We start from the raw sequence: 19,351 nt of genomic DNA, 5'->3' as shown, positions 1-19,351 counted from the left end.
AATGGGAAGTTTTGAAAATGCTTCTCCTGCTTTCCCAGGGCCTTCACGGAGATGAGCTTTTTTACCTCATAGGCAACTATGAAGTTCTGAAGAACTTCAACTTTTATTACAATTAAACCATTTCTGTGCTAATGGTACTCCTCTTCCATGTATCTTTGTTAACAGAGTGTTAGTGAGCTGCAATTTCTGCTACCAGGATCTTCGGGCAAATTGTCTTTATTAAGTAATTTTTAAAAACTGTAAGTATTTCCAAGTTTTCATTATAATGCATCTCACACTGTTTTATAGCAGAAGTCAGCTAATTAGAAGCATTACACTTCAATTGTCCTAAGTTGGGTGTTAAGTATTTTAGTGTTATACATTGGTAATGGCAAACAGGGCTCATGTTTATATCTGAGCAACAAGTAGACAAAGTTTGTCTTTGTACAAATATACCAGCATGATAGATTTAGCCCTGTTACTCATATTTATGATGTACTCAGTCCATATGTGAATAATGTTGTAGTGAATTCTTGGGAGAAAATACTTGTTTCTCAGCATTGAAGCAGTTGCAGCAGAGGAAAAAAAAAAAAAAGTGTATTTTAATGTGATTAAACCATTGCTACTGATGAAAATGAATGGAAAACAGGAGTACAGTAGAAACATTTAAATTGAAATATTAGGTAACTTAAATATTCAGTAAGGATTAACTGAGAACAAGTACAGAGGCTGACATACGCGCCATCCAGCTTTAATTGTTCCCAAGAGATGACAAAATTGCTTTTCAGATTAAAGATCCACTGCCTTCAGCATCTCAGACTAAGGACTTCATTACTGAGCGGGGCTTCACTTGAGACGAGAGATTGTTGAGCCCTGCAATTATGTTAAAAATAAATGAAACTAAATGCCTAGAAACAATGATAAGGAGTGAAATTTTGAACATGCTGCTTGCAGAAAATGTAATAAGTAAAGCCATGATAAACTAAGGAACTCAGCAGCAACATCCTTTCACTGCTCTCCAGCCAGCTAGAAAATGCAGAGCCTTAGACTTACTGCAAAGATAATTAAAGAAGGCCTCGTTCTGCCCTCTCCTCCTTTGGGAAGAATGGCCTCACATGTAGGAAAACGTCCTAGTTTGCAAGGAGGACACAGAGGTGTTGGCCTTGCAGTCACTACATGCCCTTCAGAGCAGCAGACGTATTTGATAGAAAATTCTCACAGAGCCTTTTTGCTCCTCAGGTTCAAAGCACCTGGGAAATACCTGTATTTGAAGGCTGCAAATTAGGGCTGTAGAAAATGCAGTCAGTGCAATTGTTTCTGAGTTTCCATTTGCCTGACAAATAAGTCTAAATCTGCAGAGCTGTACCAAAGCATGCCAATACTTTTCCAGTTTTAAGGTAAGACTGATTGCCTTTAAAAAGAATCCAGTAGTTTTACTGAGTTTTCAGTTTAGTAGACTTATGTGGGTTTTCAATGAGTTCCTATAATTCACAAAACATTCCACAATCAATCCAATCTTTCTATCCAGATTATCCCCAAACCATAGAACAGCAATACTTTGAACACATCTTCTATTTACTAGTTGAGAGTTTAGTGACACTTCACCTTGTAGGAACTAAGGTTAGGATTCTAAAAATTAGCCACATCATAAAAGGAATTTTCCATGCTTAAAGTTTTCATATCCAATAATTTTCTTGTTCAGTATTTTTGCATAAGTTGTTCAGCAACAGAATTTAACCGCATATATTTCTACAACAGAAAAGTTTGCTATCTTTGCTAGACTGACCCCTAGTGGAAACAAGGTAAAAGCTGGAATAATTTTTAATTGTCATTGAATATTATATTATGAGGAATATTTGGCTTTGGAGGGTTAAAACTGTATTTAATCTACATTATATAAAATTACAAAACAAATCTGGGTATATCTCAAAGTATATCCAAGAGCATTATTGATATGGCAGGCTGAAACCAGACCCTGGAACAACAGTAATTTATTGCAATTATTATGATGCTGCACATTGAGATATCAGCTCATAAGTTCATTCAAACCAAGTAATTCATTTTAAAATGGCAGTAATGGCTGTGGGGCACATCAAGGTGTGGTTGGCCCTCTGGACTGCCAGGGTAAAATCAGGATTTGTATTCAACTTGCCAAATATTCATCTTTTGCATCAGCTTCGTACATACACAGATGCCACCTTCCCCCTTGCTCCATTTTGATACCACTACTAGATAGACATCTGTTCCTAATGAGACTGATGTTGAGGCATCATTGAAAAGTGATCTTTTCTTCACTGTATTATCAAACTCCATCTCTTTTGTAATAATCATTTGTTGGTACATGTAGGAATAAGGGGTGTATATATGTATATATCAATTTCTGTCATTTATCTGGGACCCAGAAGTAATTGAAAAAATTGAAAACTTGTTCAACAGCAAGAATGCTGACCATATTTCTTCATTACTTCTACATATCTTCCCCATGTTCTCTCTCCTGATTACTAACAAAATTTCACCTCCTCTCCCTTGATTCAGTTGGATTTCAGATGATACATCTTTGCAGTTAAGTCTTTAGTTCTATGGCATATGGCTGTTGATGGTTTTGAATGAAGAGAACATAGGAGCATCTGGAGTGCTTTGATTAAAAAATATATTGAATCTAAAATAAGCCAAAACACTTGTAAAGACATCTCTTACAGTCAAATCTCTCAGTTTCTAGAGAAAGTATTAATGGGTAATTTTTAAAGCTGCTCCATTTGAAAAAAAAATTGGACTAGTTATCTACTCAGCTCAGCTAGACATCTTGTTTGATTATTTGCCATCTTTTGGAAGCTTGGAGAAGCAATCTTACTCTACTGTGTGATGGGATTGGAAGAAAGCCAGGGAGTCTCTATACTAGAAACTGTTTGGACTAATAGGGCAAGCCTGTTATATGTAAACATTTGACTTGCAAGAACTATTCTAGCTTCATATACGTGCAGTTCCCTGGTATTATTACTTAGCATCCTAGAATGTACAACTCCTTTCAGTTCAGCTGTATTTATTTATCTGCTCTTACCTTTCAAAATGGCACCCTCAAGTATTTCTCATCCTTGTCCTCCCCGTATACCCTCTCAAACGTATCTTCCCTTCCCTTTTACTTACCAAGGTCACTCTCTCTGATATATCCAAACAACCTCTTCATAATTACTTTAATCTTCACTTCTTTACCCCAGCTCCCACTACTATGTTTTCACAGTTGCATAATTCCTTGATTAATACAATAGACAGAACAAGATCATTGCAGGAAAAAGCACTTAGCAGAAGTGGTATTTAATAATTGATATTTCATTAGGCTTTTCAAAGGCATTTGCTTAGGGTATTAAAAGAAGATCATAAAATGAAGATACCTCACACACTGAGGTTGGGTGATTATTTGTTTCGTGTATTTTTCTTCTTTCTTGATCACTCGTACTTTATAGATGTAGTATAAGAAGCTGATCTGGTAGATTTTTAAGGGAAACTTTTTGCAGATGACAACAATAGAGAAATATGTAACAGCTCATTCACTGAGAATCTTTTAATTATGCAAATCGTGCCCTGCACCACAGTCATTGACAATGTATATAGATATGTATTTATACACACACAAGTAACGTGAGGAGAATAAACTGTCTTTGTTTTGTTGATTTTACTAAAGAGATTTTATAACCGTTCCTGCAATGTTAATCATATTTATGAGTGTTCCTCTACTTTTTAAAATTATTTTTAATTTTTTATAATAGCCATCCTTTCCATTGGCAATAACAAGAAACTATAGCTGTAAAACTATATTTTCCCCATTTTTAATAAAGATTTAAATGATATAAGAGGAAGAAAAGTACTAATTTAATCCTGATTGGACTGTGATGTTTTGTATGATGCCATTTCATTACATGGATTATTCACATTATTCTGTATAAAACCACGAAAACTAACATTCATTTTAATGGACTTTTCTGTACCTTTTTGGATTCAGGTCTTTCACCACATTAGAGTTGATGCAGGCATTTATCTCTATTCTTTCTGCCCTTGCTGTAATTATTATTCCTTTCTCTACCTACCATCCTGATCTCTTAGTTGTTTTCTGTTCTTCATACTGTAACAAATCAGATTTCAGATTGTTGAATACCTTAGACTCCTAAAGGCTTAAGTGAATGTTAAACATTTACCTGTTATTACATTTGGAAAAATAAAAGGTTATGTCATCACCAGGATCAATATCTTAGGAATATCTTAGAAGTTAACAGTTTAAAATTTCTGATTATTTCATAGAAAGTGGTTACAAAACTTGAGCTCTCTCATAAGTACTTTGGAAATAAAGCACTACCTCACAAAATTCACCCTGAAAACAATGTGGGCTGTGAAAAGGAAAAAGCACTGGACACCAACAGGCAACAGGCCATTTTGCACAGATCATCATTTCCTTCTTCATTCAGTAACAATGACCAGGTGCAGCTTGGGAGTTAGGCAGAAACCCTTTGAAAGCAGAACCAGGAGGGTCTCCAGAAACAGAGCAGTAGTCTGCTGTTCTATCAAAAACTTACATTTGAACTTGATAATCAGGATGCTTCCTTTAGTCTTGAAATAATTATGACAGCAGCAAGAGCACAAGAGAAGAAACTCACAGCTTTAACAGCAGAACTGCAGTTTGGGGTACAGAATCACATAGGGATTTTAAGTTTGCAAAAAGTAATAGAGCCCTTGAAAACTTTCCAGGCTAAGGGATTTTTCACAGTGCTTGTAGAAATTAAATGACAAACCTAGCTATGAACAATATACAGAATAGAAAATTTATACAGTGATTTACTGTAGCCTTTTTAGAGACTGTAGTTATTCTTCCAGTGAATTTTCTCAGATAAATCACATCATATTAAAATATTTGCATAATTTAGGGCAATTCTCTCCTCCAATTTGCTTCCAGATAATTCTTCATAGCTTTCTAAAAATACTTTGCAAGTATATACACAATTCTGATTTCACTAGTAGGGTGTGCATCACGTGATCAGAAAGACTATGCTAAAATTAGTCATTTCAGAACTTAGCAGCTAATACTTGCATTTTATCCTCTCTTCTAGACTACCAAAGACTGGCTGACTTTAGGAAGATCTCATTAACACTTTGCAAACTCATTTTCACTTTGCTTCTGTGAACTACACGTATTTTATATACATCTACAATATGAGCTACTGTTTCATACAAATGAGCAACTTAAGCCTGTGATTTAATACTGCTGCCAGTTTTGCCTTTCTCAAACCTGCTTCACCCTCTAACTTCTATACATAAAATCAACGTTACTCTTGGGAAATTTCTTTTTGGATCAGAACATTCTTGCAATTTGCCACTGCGTTACTGGAGTCTTAATCTGGGTCTGTTCAAGATTTTAAAACTAGTTTTTCTTCTTTTCTAATTCACGTATAACATTTCTCACATCTACCTGGTATTTTGAAAGAGTATATGGACATTTTTGCTTCTGTTGAGTTATTGGGGGTGAACACAGAAATATGCACCGGAAGTCTATGCTAATCTACTTAGAGTGCAATCAGCACAACATCAAATCCATAAATCTTTCTGTATGAGTGAAATTTCCTGTAATCAGATTGTGTCCAGTTTAACAAACAAACAAACTTTTCTCCACTGAAATGAGGAGTATTGATTTTAAAGAAACAGGAGATGTTAGAATTGTATTCCACTAAAATCTTTTATCTTCCTCATTTTTCTCTTTGCTTTCTGTCTTTTTATTTATTTATTGAAATTCCTAGTCTGAGTTTTGTATGGACAACTTAATCATTCTTCATAGAATACCTGGTCTCTAATTCTATGTGGCTGAAAATCCAAGGGATTACCAGCTGCAAGATTAGTGAAAAAAAATGATGATCTCCAGAGAGCTGTCTTATAGTCTTGTGAAAAGTTGTAAAGACTGGACAATTCTAAGCTAGAACTTCTTCAAACAATAATAAGAATAATAAAAAAAATTGTTTTTTCTAACAATAATGGTGAATAACAGTCCTTCTAAAACCATTTGGGATTGCTAATGTGAATTCTTATTTTCTGCTGCCAGAAAGCATAAGTTATTGCTGGAATTAAGTTTAAAAGAACTTTTGAGAGAAAACAGTGATTTTTATAAAATTTCAAATGTAGAATGTCCTTGACATCATGTACTCCAATGACACCAAGGTGTTTATGCCATTCAAGACACTGTCCTAATCCAGTCTGGCCATCCACAGACATTGGCTTCTCCCCAAAAACCTCTGCCTTGCCTCCAACTGCTGAACTATTTTATTACTTCATCATAGTGTTCCTAGAAGACAAGATACAAAAAGAGGGCAGTACCTACCTATCATATGCATACCGCATGGTGGATGGATTTAGTTCCATGCAGCTAAACTGGCTATTGAAATTATGGTCAGTTACTCTGAATCGCTTATCTTACAATAGTTTTTCAATGTTACCTGCTTTTTCAAATGTCTGTCATTTCTTAGTACCTGTTGTGCCTTCTCCTTGCTATCCTCTCTCTTCCACAAGCCATTGGTGAACGTGGGGCTCTCTTATGATGGTGCCACTCAGCTGAGCATAATGCTATTGAAAGTGCAGTACAACTCTGGATTTATATATACATTCATTTATTAACAAGTATGAAAATTCTTTTTTTTCTTCCTGAACAGGAGGATTCAAGTCCCTTCTTCTGTGCATGTATTATTAAAAACAAGGCAAAACAAAACAGAAAAACAAAAAACAAAACAAAAAAAACCCACAACAAATCCAGAACAACCCAAAACTCACAACTTTTACTCTGAAGATACTTAAACTCTAAAGAGAAGTGTGGTGCATGCGATCATGAACAAAGTTTTGTGTTAGAGATTTCACTGGATTTTTACATTTTACAGAGAATATTTTTTTGCAGTTTATGACCAGACAACAGAGAAATTTTTGCACCTGATTCTTCCTGTATCACATATGTATGTCTGGAAATGTTTCACTGTGCAGTTGGGTCTCATTACACTTTAAGAGCTGCAATCATACGTTTGAGTCTGTCATACGCTGAGCTACCCTGGAATCCAATGATTTCAGGCATTCTGTTCCACAAGGAGATTCACACACTCCCTGTGAATGGAAAAATGTTATTATCTGGCTCCAGCTCACTTTATTCCTCTCCAGCACGTCTCAGCTGGTGATATAATCACGGACTGTTGAGGTGGCAAGGTCTGCAAAAGAAAAGGAAGAAAGAATCAATTTTCTCTTGAAGTATGAGCATGAGAAAGTGCATCAGTCAACTGCTACCTTATCTTAGATCTTGGGAAGTACACCTAATATAAAGTAATTAACAAAGCAACAAGAGAGCTAAAGAGCAGCTCAAAACTGATTATATCAGAAGCACGGTTTTAGTATCTGGAAATACATCCCAAATCAATACCAGACTTCTACTTTGTGTGGCAATTAAAATGTACTTTAAAACAAAACTGATTCCCAGCTCATGTTAATAACAAGTAACAAAACCATGGACTTTTGTAATCATTTTATCCTAGCTGATACCCTATGTCTTTTCTATTCCAGCAGCAGTTATTAGAGCACTGTTAATCTGTGGGTAATAGCAGGAAAAAAAATAGATATAATACATTTTGGAGGACTATAACATGAAGGAAGATTCTTAAACTAGCCCATAAGCTCCTAGCAATTTGCTGTTACACTAAACATGATTTGTTTGGTTATAATTTTTATTTATCCAGCTACTGTAACAATATATATTTTTTATAGCACAAAAAGTAAGGGGAAATTGGTGTTTTTTTTTCTCCCCTCAGTAAGAACACTCGCCTAAACCTGAAACATAATTACATTTTAAAAGAGGCTCTTTTGTTTAGAAAAATATTTCACTAGTTTAATCAAAATGCAAATTATACCACAGTAGACAAAAGAGGACAGTGGTTAATAGCTAAGTATTACAGGATTGCACAGACTTCGCTGCTAGCTATTTTGGAAGATCTCACTCTTAGAGTTCAATCTCATAAATCTATAACTGCATTGTTACGTGATTTTTGCAGAGTATCTCATGACTGGGAGCAAATTTTCCCAGGCTTCCATGCCTGGCATACTGGACACCATAATTTTCCTATATGCCCTGTGCATTGACCAAATATGAATGCTCTCAGAACTTCTTTCTTATGATGGTCATAGCATAAAAATGCGATAGAAATATTTAAGCATTAGTGATATTCTCACCAAGAAGCTCCTGGCTTCCACCTGCAGGGGTGACATTGGTGTATGCTGGCCATAAACATAGATCATAATTTGTCACCCGTACATTGCTTGGTAACACTGGCACTAGTTCTTCACCTTGTAACTTTATCTTGTCTTCCCTCTGTTTTTGATATTTACTGCACAAGGGCTCACTTTCCTGTTCCATTTTGTGTTTGATCTGTCCAGCCTGAGCAGACAATGGGTTTAACAACAGCTTAATTCTGTGTGTGTCTCGTTGTGTTTCATCGCTTGTCATGTAGATCCTCATCCATCAGCACATCACAGTAGTAGGATCTGGGCTTCTCCTGCAGAAATCAGTATCAACAAATTTATCTTGTTTCTGTACACTTCTTACCAAAGTAAATAAAGCAATTGAGGAGGAAATATATGTTTCAGTGAATTTTAGATGCCCTTATTCGTTTAATCTCAAGCTCTCCAATACTTCAAATGCTTGAGAGGTGAGAGTAGAGCAATGTCTTTCTAACTTCCGGGCTCTTTCATTTTAAAATTGAACTTAGGCATCTTAAAACAGAGCAGAAAAAGACCCCTGCATTCTGCATAGATAGTTCAAAAGAATGGGAACATGAGCAGGACAACTTTCCAGCCAAATCTACAATCAGGCCAACTGCTGCCATAGGCGATTAAGACTAAACTTTCATCCCTCAAGACACGTCACTGTTTGCATAGGCCTGTGGCACTTGGCTGTTATGCTCTGGAGGAAGAGTGGGTAGATCTCGCTTCTGAGGATACACAGACTGCCTACAATGTGGCACACCAGAACTACAGAACTTCTAGCTCGTTCTTAAGCCCTGCCAGGAACTTGCTATTGCTCTGGCTCATCTGTTTGAAGCCTGATCTGGAGGACATGACCAAATTATATCTGATGGGTTGGACATCGCAAGGAAGAGGAACACAGTGTTTTGTTTTTATGAGCTGGTTCCAATGCCAACATCTCTGCCTCTTTGCCTCCCCTTTTCTGCCATTCATCCTTATCTTCTTTTTTTTCCCCTCTTGATTTTGCGCTTCAGATATCACCTCCTGCATTTCTGTGCTGAGCCACATTTGTATGCAGTTTTCTACATTTATTAGTTCCTTTTCTGGAAATAGTTCAACTTCACACAGAGTATTCAAATATGCCTATGAACAGAGAATAATATCTGCAATTAAAACACACACAGAAACTTTTCTTTGTTGGGAAACCTGTCTCTCTATCACTGTTCTAGTATTTTCTTAGGTAATTTTTTAAGTAAGTGAAATCCAGTTTTCCACAAGCCCTCCAATTTACATTCTGTGTTTACTTCAGCTTTTAGAAAGTCAGTCCTCACACAGGAGAATCAAGAAAGCAGAGTTTGATGAGTATTGATTCAAACATACAAAGATACAAACAGCTTAGCAGCTATTTCAGCCTCAGAGGAAGTGGTGATATAAACTCTCTCAGGCAAAAGTTAAACTAGAAAGACTTCAGTGACATGGTGAGCAGCTGGACAGAGCTTTGCAAAAAATTCAGCCTACACTTAGTGCCTCTGAAGTTATCAAAAGACGGATCTGAAGAGAGAGAGAGAGAGAGAGAGAGAGAGAGAGAGAGAGAGAGAGAGAATGTTTCATGCATAGAAATTTCAGCTCAATGAAGACTCTGGATGTTTTAAGACTATTGGCTGTATTATGTATATAAATGATTCCTCTGGTAGCTCCAGCAAGTAAAAATACCTATTGCTGTACAGGGTTCTCTAAAGCAGGCTAATCAACATTGTTGGTTCTGGTGAGCATATTTACATTTCAGTTATGTAATATTAAAATATAATGAATTTTAGCTTTCTTCAGTAAAATGTTTTGCTCTTGCAAGTTGTCTTGCAGCAAAAATTAGATATTACAAACAAGGCACAAAATAGATCACAGTGTTTTGTCACGTGTTTACTGCTGCATTAAATTTAAACTCAGTGCTTTCCCTCATTACAGTGATTCCTTGTGGTGATAATTCATCATCTCTAATGGCACATAAATGTTCTTCATATTCTGCCCAGTTGTGTTGGCTGGTATGCAAGATATAAAACTGATCAATTCAAAGATATGAGTAGACACATATTCCAAAACAAAGTCGTTTCAAATAACTGAACTGAAATAAACAAGGAATTCTTACATTTTGTGTTTCAAATTCTTCTCATTTAGCAAACATTACCCAACTGAACCTAAGGGTTTGAAGAATGATTAATTTACACTGACATCAGAAAATTTTACACACTCCATACCTGGTTTCTTCCAGAATGTCACCCAATGGTAAAAACACCAATTATGGGAGATTCACTTTAACTTTGTTATTTACACCTTTAAAATTTTGCCAAATATGCAATGGTTTACTACAAAAAAAATAAAATAAAATCTTTGATCACACAGGTTCTCCTCTGTTTTTCAAATTTCTGTCACAAGTTAATCCTTTATAAAAACTAATTCAGATTTCAGAGAAGTGCTGATTTGATTTGGTGCCAGTAAGTAACATTTTGTCTGAAGTGTTCGGGTTTTTTTTCCAGATACACAGAAAGAATGCAGAACATCAATCCATAGCTGAGGTTCTGAAATCTCTTAAATACGAAGAGTATGAATGTGTCTCATTTTGTGTATATAATTCCAGTATTCATAAAATTATTCATATAATTCAGCTTCTAGACTGACGTTTCCCACAGACCCAAGGAAAAAGATTTGAAGAAAGAACTGCACAGTAATAGCTACAGAGAGAGCACCCACCAGGGACACCAATCAAAAACACATTTAAAAATTTTGCAATTTGAATGTAGAATATATTTACCTTGGCAAATTAGTAGAATTACAGTTTGTTTTCTTTTAAGGATGGAGAGCTCTTTGCACTCAATAGAGAATGCATTCACCTGTCACAGATGTTTTCTCCTTCCTTTTATTTTATTCTCCTTCATTTATTCTAGGAGAACTTGAGTCCTTATCTTAGCTAACTTCTATAGAGTTGTAAGATGCAGAAATTTGCCTCTTTTATAAATATACCATTAGTAATAGATCTGGATTTAGGTAGGTTTCTTCCTCTGCCATATTTAGCTAATTTTAATTGAAAACAATGGAAAACAAAATCAGATACTAAAGAGCAAATGACAAACTGGAGTTGTAGAAAACATTCACTGCATATGAACCTGGAAATGATATTGGCATATGGAAAATATTTGCCAAGTTACCTCAATGAAATATTATCTTTGCTAAGGATCATTCTGATGTATTTGCAGTACTGCTGAAAGTCTCCTTTGTAACACAAATCCAGGAGTAATAATTAAGTCAGGTATAGCAATTTTTTTTAACATATGCAATTCTGCAGCTCTAAGTGGGATTTATCTCTGTTCTAGAAAGAAGACATTCATGTATCTGTCCCTTTATCTCCTGTGGCTGGGTGTATGTCAGAATAATATTTACCTAGCTCACTCAACTCAACTTTTCATCTCTCTTTCCTGCTATCATTCCATGCCATCTTTGCTGCTCCAAAAGGGAATTAAGCATACTCCACTTGAGATGAGAAGAAAAAAGAAGAAATGAGTCCCAGATGAGCTTGATGGTTGGATTCTGCTACATTCTGTGAGAGAAAGATTTCACTGGCAGTAGTTTGGCTAGCTCTCACAGAGATGTCAAGCATAATTCATCTGCAAATGCATTTACTGGTCTCACTGCAAAACTGAAACCACAAAGCAGTCCTGTGCAGAGATGCCTGAGTGGCTGAACAGCCAAGAGAGAGTATAGCTGCCATAGGGTGCTACCTGTTCCAAGATATTATTTTGCTGAGCTTCTCAGCACCTCAAGTATTTCACATCAGCTAATAGAACTAACGCACATCTTGCTACCTAGACAAGCATATGGATTCGAAAGAAAAGTATCATGGCAAATCAAAGGAAACCCTTAGAACAAGTCTTCCACTAAAATGGATTCTCAATTCTTTTTTCGTTTAGTCAAGCATGATAAAACATTGAACAAGAATTATTAAAATTGACACTTTCCTGGTTTTGTTTAGAGCAGATAAAAACTTAAGTGCTGCTTTATCTCAAAATTATGAACACAAAACAGTTCACATAAAACAGCCTATACCACCATTCAAAAAACTGTATATGACATAAGCACTCTTTCTTGCAGAAGCGTAAGGCTATTTTTTGTTTTTAATCAACATTGTTACCTAAAACATGCCATGAGTTATTTCAAATACTCTATACTCGCAGTTGAAACAAGTCCGATTATTTGTTGGCAGTAATGCTCATTGAGCTTTATCTCCTTATAATCCAGCTTGCAAATGGCTGTCAACAGCTTTAATTTGTGCGTATCTGATTGTTTTATGTAGCATTTGGCAAATCTAATTTAAAACCACAGATTGCTTGTAAGCCCTGTTTCCCTCAGATGTCATTGAGTAACTCTGAACAGTTACTCATGACATCTGAAACCAAATCTTGTCTTTTTTTTTTTTAATACTGCATTCGGGGAACTGACAGAAAATTGGAACAAAAAATATCTGTAATTTGGCCATAAAAGCCAAAGCATTAATACTTCAATGCTGCTACCTTCTCTCATAAAAGTTGCATCTGGGATTCACGTTGATGCTTGATTTTCCTGTGCAGCTTCCTGGCCAAAACATATCTCAGTGTCTTGTCTATCCTGCTTAAATAGTGCCTTTATTGCTGTTGTGGCATACAAACCTTTTTACCTTCTGGGCCAAGTGAATGCTTAGGGCAACTGATGCCTGACTTCTTCATCTCAGTATTACAGTACCAGTGAGAAAAACCTTTTGGGTAACCTCCTTTCAGCATAAGAAATGCTTTCAGTAACTATAGCAGGAGGAAAGATAGCCTTCCTAAATCAAAACCATTTGCAGCGTTTCCTCGCCTATGCAATCTTCCAGCTGTTCTGCACAGCTATTTCAGAACAGAAGTGTGCTAGGAATTTCCAGGGACATGACAGAAACACTGCCAGGTCACTTAGAAATAAACACTATATTCTCATCCCAGTTTATCTGAGCAGACTCCTGATCACTCAAATATTTAATTAGAATATCACTATCTACATAGGTAGCCTTTTTTCTTTCAAGCATTTGGAGCTGTAACCCACTGCAGGCAGTTTTCTATTGATAGCCAGTTCTGAATAACTGTTGCTCCTAAGTCTTAACAACTCACTGTTGCTTTCTCGCTTTGATTCATTAAAATACAAACTCAGCCCCCAAAATAGAAACCTGAGCATTTCAAATAAAATGTGTGAAGAGCCTTAAAATCCAAATGTATTAAAAATCCTATTCATAAATCAACTGACAAGTTATCAGTTCTTTATAACAACTAATTTAGTAAAGTTCCAAGAGTACAAAATAACACCTCTCCAGAACAGTTTATTCCACAACTGAATCTATGTGACACTGTATTTCTGGAGACCACAGAACAAAACATGCACTCTTGTTTGTTCACTGCTGCTTCTTCAAGGTTTGCAGGAAAATGGAAACTGATAATAGCACAGCCCATTCTTGAAAGCTGCTAGAGTGTTTCATACACTACTTGAGCAGTGCACAAACATAGTGGCTGTATCTGTGCTTACTCACAGCCTCTTCAACCTACCATTTGTGTTGCAAACAAACATTGCTCCTTTCCATAGGCATATCTGCAACCTGCTCAAATGTACACAAAGAACAAATGGTGGTCCACTCTAATGAAGCCTGTAGCTTGTATTCTTGCCTTTGCTTACTTTCCTAACAACAATAACTTCATCTTGAACAGTCCAATACCATAAGTAAATATCAATTACGAAGAGTGAAATTTCATTTTCCTTAAGAACTTATCACTTAATTTTTCACTTTTTTATTTTTATTCTTATATTGCACTAGCAGAACCAAGCATATGAAAAACAAAGGGAAAAGGGAAGTAGTTACTCCCCGGATAGTTTGAGTCTTAGGACTCATTTAAGTGTGTCAAATTCCTTTTTTTGTGTGTCTGTATGTCCTTAAACAGAGACAACTTTTCAGAGCAGAAGACAGGACAAAAATTTTCTTTCTTGTACTTTACAGATGAGCAAGATCTACATTTTACAATCTGTGTGGCTAACTTTAGTAACAAATTGTTACGAATGATCTCAAATACCAGAATCTAAATCAATATGAAACTTGGTTTTGTACTTCAACAAGAAAGAAAAAAAAAAAAACAAAAAACTCCTTCACAACAGAAACTGCTCTTATAATTCTTCCTTTTTCCAAAATATTTTCCTATAAATAATTTAATACAGTATCTGCTTGTCAATTTTAATGTGTAGACCTCTCTTCCCACCTGGCATTAAGTCTCCTTTCCAAGTAGCTGATGCATAATTACTTTCCAGGTCTGGTACAATCTCAGAACTGTTTCTTCCTTAATTTGTCCCCTGGAGATGCTGCTCAATGCTCCAAGCTGAACCACAGCTCTTTTGGAACAGGCCTTACCAACTCTGACAAAGTCAGGATGTGGGAAAGAAGGAAAGGTCTGATGTAGCGGCAAAGTGCCTTAGCAGATGGATTTTGATCCTGACCAAACACATAACAATCCCCATGCTTCACCTCACAGAGTACACAGAGGCACAGAGTACAAACCACTGACCTGTTTCCTAAAGCAGCGTTGGTGATGAACTGCAGTTCCCAAAAAGCTTTTGGTGCACCATCAGCATTTCCGTGGTGAAGTTGTAGCATGGTAGGAGCATCCAGAAGTGCAATGGAAGGTCAAATGCTGTTCACTGTGACACTGACATGATGATTAATGCCTGCATTGACTACAGATAATTCACATTTAATTTATACCTATGCAAGTAGACATGGCCAGCAGGATTTGATGTTGCTGAAGCATAACCCTTCTGGCAGGTTTGCACTCATGTCATCTGGAGCATGCAGCATTTGAGACCTGACTGTTGTAATCATAAGAATGTCTCCAGATCCCCGGAGAAAAAAAAAATAAAAAAAGATGCCTATAATTCACTGACACTTCAATATTTTCTTAGCCACCACAGAGTGGCTAAAGCTACATATCAGCACTGAGAGATAAAAAATAATTTGCTTTTCTGAAAACATCGCTTACTATAAACATGATCTACAAGAGTTGGTTGTAATGTCACTCTGTTTTTACCTAAGTCCATGAACCCAAACTTCAGCAGCTTGTCATTTAAATCACATTGTCTCAAGGTCTCAGAAACGTGTGCTTCTGACTCACTTGATCTCTCTGGTCAAGAAGAGTTGGGCTCTCAGCCCTGTGCTATCCTCTGTGCTAACTTCACACACGTCTTCTGCCTTCAAGCTGCTGCAACGCACAACAGTATAAAGCCAGAAAGGTAGTATAAACTTATTTGTGCCATTGTCTTTCAAGTATTCTTTTTCTTCTGAGGACCTGTGGTTTGCTTTTGCACTACTTCTTCCTGGCCTCCATCGGTTAGATCCAATCTTTTTTTTTTTTTTACCACCAAGATGAAGTAGAGTTCATAATATTGTTACATCTGATAATTCCTTCTGCAGGTTCTACATGTTGGTTAACTTTGATGTAGAATAGACTTATTCTACCTCAGTCCTTTCAAAAAGGAAGAGGAAAGAAATTGAAGTGTATTTTCTAGAAACTTGCTCTGCTCAAAGATCAAGTCAGACCTCATTCCTCACATTCTCTGTTTTATTGTAATAGCAAATAAAGTGGGCTGCAAATATCTTTACAATTGTTTTATATTACTTGGATAGATACTTTTCTGACTGTGCCAACAAATAAATGCTTAGCCCTTGACCAGTGAAAGAAATAAAATGCATTTCTAGTCATAACTGTCTGCAGGTGAAAGAGCAAGAAAAAAATATCTTGATAGCCAAACTGAGCTCCATTAAAAAAATAATTAAAAAAAAATAAAATCAAGAGCTTAATTCTTCTCACCCTGAAAAAAAAAATAATAATTTCCCCCTTGTAGCCTGTAACACTTAAGGCAGTAGCTCAGCCTTTGAAAACAGCATAGCTTGCCATTGCCACAATACAAGGAATATTGCCCTTCAGCCTAAAAACATCAGCCAAGTTCTAGAGATGTGAGAAAAGAAGAAAGCACCCTGCAGTTTCTATTCTTCCCAAGTGCCTCCTACAGCACTGATCTGCTGAGGTCCTGCCTGGGACATCTGCACATGGGATAATTTCTATCTCACAGTAATCGTTGTGGTATGTTGGAATAAGAACTCATCACGCTCTTAAGTCCAAGAGTTTTGGTCTTAGATTTCCATATTTTCCAATACTCATGTCTCAGCACTGCAGGGAAGAGGAAAAAAAGGTCAAAAAAATCACAGTCTCTTAAGTGCTAAATGTCAATATACAGTTAAAGTATCGCCCCAGGCACTCATAGTTTGCAGAGTTGGAAATATCCTTCATTGTCATCACAGAGGGGCACACTACAGTGCAATTTTCAATAATATTCATCATTCATCACTCCCTCAGCCTGAATTGTATCCCCATCTGTATCTATTTTATCTGTGAAAAACAGTTAAAGCATTCCTCTAATTGTAACGGATGTAGGCCCACAGTTCTAACACTTAAAAATATCAAACACCACTGCAGCAAAATACATTGTGTATCTTAAAATGAAAATAGGTGGTTGTGTAGATGCTTTTTTTCTATTTGAATAATCATTATGTCTACATGCTAGTCTACCTTTCTAATCATCAGTAAAAGATATAAATGGAGAGAGCTTAAGTTTGCTTATTGCCTTGTTTCTAAAAAGAGAGAGTGATCATCTTCATCTGTACTATATAGAAACACTAGTTGTGGCAAGGAAAAGAATTATAGTAATAGAAAGTAAAACTTGAAAAAAATTACAGTGACAAAATAAAAATCTAGAATAGAGATATTTCTATTCAGTGACATATGGATCTTTTGTCAGGTGATATAACATTGGGGTGCATTATATGCTATTTGAATAATAAAAAAACCCACAAACCTATGTTTAAGTCTTGTTTCTTGACCTGTTGTCCTCAGAAAAGAAAAAAAAAACACCAATACAAATATTTCATTATATTCAAAGTACGACTCATTATCTGGAGGAAAGGATGTAAAAAATTCCATTCTTTATCTTGTTTGTGCCAGTCAAAGAGCAGTACTGGATAATGCACTATTCTGTGTGAACCATCAGTGAAAGAGAGCTGGGGCTTGCTCCAAGGCAGAGCTGCCTAATTAACACCTCTCACCTCTGACTGTTACCATCTGGAGACTTGACATCCCAAAGCTCTTCTGTGCTCAGTCCTCTCCCATGGTCCCTTGTAATAGACTCACACTACTCCCACTGCCTTGAGTAAAGTGCAAATTTTCTATGTCATTTAGTCATTCCTTCCTCCCCAGGGTCTGCATTTACAGTGTTTTTTAAAAAGAGCTCCTGCTGTATACAGTGAAGTTTTATGACTAAAATTGGGTTACTCTGCTCCCAGAAAAGGAAAAAATGTCTCTTGACGGCTGAAATACAAAGCAGAAAACCAGGTTCTAGTAAGGAGGGAAGAGACAAGGTAGTGCCTCTTCCTGCTTATGGAAATCACTCAGGATCTCTTTTCAACTTTATGCATAGCATGGAAGTTATCACATTCCTGCTGTACCACTAGTAACCTGAAAAAGAATAAACATAAAAATACTCAGGTCATATTTTAAGAATACCCAAATCAAGGCTATCTAATAGAGGTAGTATGTTTGTTTGTTGTTCATTTTCATTAACTCAAGACAAGAAATAAGGAGATTTAAAAAGACAGACCATAGCTCAGTAAAGGTAGAAGTCTCATTGTCACATCTAAATACATGTAACCTGGCACACACCTATGTTATAGTTGATGCTACAGCTGGAAAGATTAGTGTGATGAAAATGGGAAAAGAAACAAACAGGGAAGGAATGCTCACCTGCATTCAAAGATCTAGGTTAGCAAGAAAGACTCCACAGAAAAGAGATCTCCAGAAAGAGTCTTCCCCAGTGGCAGTCAGCCCTTAAATAGGGGGTCTAAGAGAGGTGCAGCCAGGCTCCACCCTTTCTGATCACATAGGTGCCTTCACCTGTGCTCCCAGGGCTGAGCCAGTCCTTTCCTTAGTGGATCAGGCCTCAACAGTTCTCATACAAACTGGGAGAGAAATAATTGGTGCCATTTGACTTTTGTACTGAAAAACTTAATTGTGATTACCAGATGTGACAAGCACAGTGTCACCAGAGTGGATGTAAAATATATGCAAATATGTGTTAGTCACCATTCCTTTAAAGCTCTTTGTTCTCCTAAAATGCAAGATTCTATCACAAAATATTAACATATTCAATGCAAAGCAAAAAGGCCATAAAAATATTTTTCAGGATTTTTCATTTTTTTAATTCAGAAGTTAATATAGTTTAATTATGCTGTGATTTTGAAAACCAGAATGAGTACTCTTGAAATATGAAATCTTTGTATCAATCCAGTAGAGTATGCAAGCAAAGTAAATTCTGAGTGTTGCGGTGTGATTTTTGCTTGTGGTGTTGCAATGAACAAACAGGACAGTCATTCAGATAAATGTCCATTGTCCAACCCTGTCTGCAGTCAGTGTTAAACGGAATGAGACGACATTGGAAAATCACCAGAGATTGCAGAATCCATACTCTCCCATTTTTTATGAAGTTTCACAACGTGCAATGGCTGCATGGTGGATATATGCTCATCCTTCACATTGCTCCAGTCACACCAGTGAAATTATGACAGGAATGAATTTAGGCTAATACATCTAATGCAAGAGGAAGTCCAAAGGGCTGGAAAAGGTGCACAATGTCCGTTATTATGTACAGTATCAGTTTAGACATTAAATTATGTCGGTTAAAGTAATATCATAGACATAATAAAAAGCTTGAGTCCAGGATTCTTGTAAGGACTTCTCTCATATCCTAATCATTGCTCTCAGCAACTGTGTAAAATTTATCAACTTTATCCCACAAGGGGAATCATTACCCTTTGACTCTGAATTTGCAGAACAGAACTTAAGAGCTTCAGTCTTTTTCCCACATGAGAGAAGACTAAATATTTCCATGAGAATTGCCTAGTCTGAGTTATATTTTTTGACACTGCATTATAAAACTTTAAAAACATTGGGAACATTGAATGTTCCACTGCGCTGAAGGCATC

The sequence above is a fragment of the Tetrao urogallus genome (assembly GCF_951394365.1).
Source record: "Tetrao urogallus genome assembly, chromosome: 2".
Taxonomy (NCBI): domain Eukaryota; kingdom Metazoa; phylum Chordata; class Aves; order Galliformes; family Phasianidae; genus Tetrao; species Tetrao urogallus.
This window is presented reverse-complemented; position numbering follows the sequence as displayed.